The 2,034-nt window shown below is 48.1% G+C and overlaps 1 long non-coding RNA gene across 1 annotated transcript; it reads left to right on the forward strand.

Moving 5' to 3' along the window:
• The first annotated feature begins 260 nt into the window (after positions 1–260).
• Positions 261–1,345, forward strand: LOC115949087. The gene is made up of 3 exons (XR_004082737.1): positions 261–399; positions 680–715; positions 831–1,345. It is a non-coding gene; the product is annotated as an uncharacterized LOC115949087 (long non-coding RNA).
• Positions 1,346–2,034: the final 689 nt, after the last annotated feature.

Here is a 2,034-nt window from a genome sequence, read left to right on the forward strand (position 1 = left end):
CCCCTCAGAAACCCTCACAAACCACCCCTCCCTTCGCACTTCTCCCTCACGGCGTCCAGCCAATCAGCGACGTCTGCTTTGCGCGCCTCATCTCTGATTGGCTGATATCGCATCAACTAGGGAATGAGGCGTGGCTTGGTAAATCTCTGTATTCTGATTGGCTGAGGGCCTGACATCGCGGCCTATGGAAGGCGGCTCCCGGGAAGGGGCGGGGCTAAGGTCGTTGAGGCGAAGGAAAAAAGGCGGGAAGGCGCCGGAGCCCCTGAGGGGATTTTGTCGCTTTTTCCTGTTTTGGCAGCAGAAAATCGATTCAGCGCCTTAAATCTTACTAAAATATAGCAAAGGATGGCTTAAACTTCAGGCAAGCCTTTAATCCTGTGGCATGAGCGAGGCAGAGAGGTACGAGACCGAATTAAACTTGTGCTCACTCTGAGCATTTGGGGATTAAACGCTTGCTGTGGTTTTGGGGGGATTTTGGGCTTTTTAGGCGCTCAAAAGGTTGGCTTTGGGGGTTTTGGGGGTCACTTGAAGCTTTTAGGGGGTTAAATGCTGATTCTTGTTCTGGGGGTCCTTGGGGTACCCTCAAACTGGGTAAAGCCCCCCCCTCTCATTCCAGAGCCCCCAAACCAGGCAGTTTTCCCTCAAAATTAATTTTTGTATTGTTTTTCTTCTCTTCAAGAAGACACCGTGGTTCCTCTCCAGGCTCTCTGACAAGGTCAGTCCAAGCAAAACCACCTTTTTGTTCTATTTCCTTTCAATAAAAACAACTTTTTTTGCCTGAATTTAGTTGTTTTTTTACCTAAAGCTGCTGGTTTTTCCCCATTTTGCAGGACCTGCTGGCCATGGCGCTGCTGGCTGCCCACGAGCAATGCAACCCCCTGCCCTGTGAGTCCTTAATTGGGGCCTTAACGAAGCCCTGCCTTAATTGGGGCCCTAATGATGCCCCCAGTAATTAAGTGGGGGTCCCTAATGAAGCCCCCGTAATAAACTGGGGGGGTTTAATGAAGCACGGGGCTCTCAGGATATTCTTGCTGATAAAGTGGGAGGCTCTAATTAAGCAGTGCCTCCATTAATGAAGTAGGGAACCCTAATGACACCCCTAATTAACCCCAAAGGTGGCCAAACCCCAGACCCTCAGAGTCCTCCTCCAATTCCCATTCCCAAATTGCTGCAGATTTACCCAAAATCCCCTGATTCCCACCCAAAATCCCTGAATCCCACCCAAAACCAACCCTGGGGTAACCCTGAAAGCCCAGACAGGGCCAGGGCAAAGAAATCCTCAAAACTGGGGATTTTACAGCGACTCTGGACCCAATTTCCCTTTTCTTTAGTGTGCAATTTGGGCCCTTTTGGGTGGAAATTTGTCCTTTTTTGGTTTGGCCCCAAATTGGGCCCTTTTTTCTTGTTTTTTAACCCTAAAATTGGTCCCTTTTTGCTTTTGGCCCAGAATTTGGCTTTTTTTTTTTTTCCTAATTTTTGTCCCTAAATTTGGCCTTTTTTTTTTTGTTTTGTCCCAAAATTGGCTTTTATTTGCTTTTGGCCCAAAACCTCCTGGAACTGGGGCTGCTCCACACCCCCAGTGCCTTTTCTTTGGTTTTTATCAACCAATTTGGGGGTTTTTTAACCCAAGCCCCATTTTTGCTCTCAAGTGTCTCTTTCCTGCCGTCCCAGCTGGTGGTTTGGGGTGAAATCTTCTCAGTTTTTTTTCCTATTTCCGTTTTATTTCTCACCCAAACTCTTCCAAATTGCCCAGAATTGTTCCTTTTCTCCCCGAGTCCCCTCCTGCCTCCTCCTCATTTTTGGGGGAGAAATGTAGAAAATGGGCAAAAAAATGTAGAAAATGCGCGACATATTAAAAAACGCTTAATTTGGGTTTTTTGTTGGTTGTGGGGTTTTTTTTCTGTGGGGAAAAATGGTGAAAACAAATTAAGAAGGGGGAGTGGGATCTGATGTGGGGGGGGGTCCATGGTGAGGGTGTCACACGTGTCCAGCCCCCCTCAATGTCCCCCCGTGTCCATCTCCCCCTTGTCCCCC

This window comes from Geospiza fortis, unplaced genomic scaffold (assembly GCF_000277835.1).
Source record: "Geospiza fortis unplaced genomic scaffold, GeoFor_1.0 scaffold527, whole genome shotgun sequence".
NCBI lineage: Eukaryota > Metazoa > Chordata > Aves > Passeriformes > Thraupidae > Geospiza > Geospiza fortis.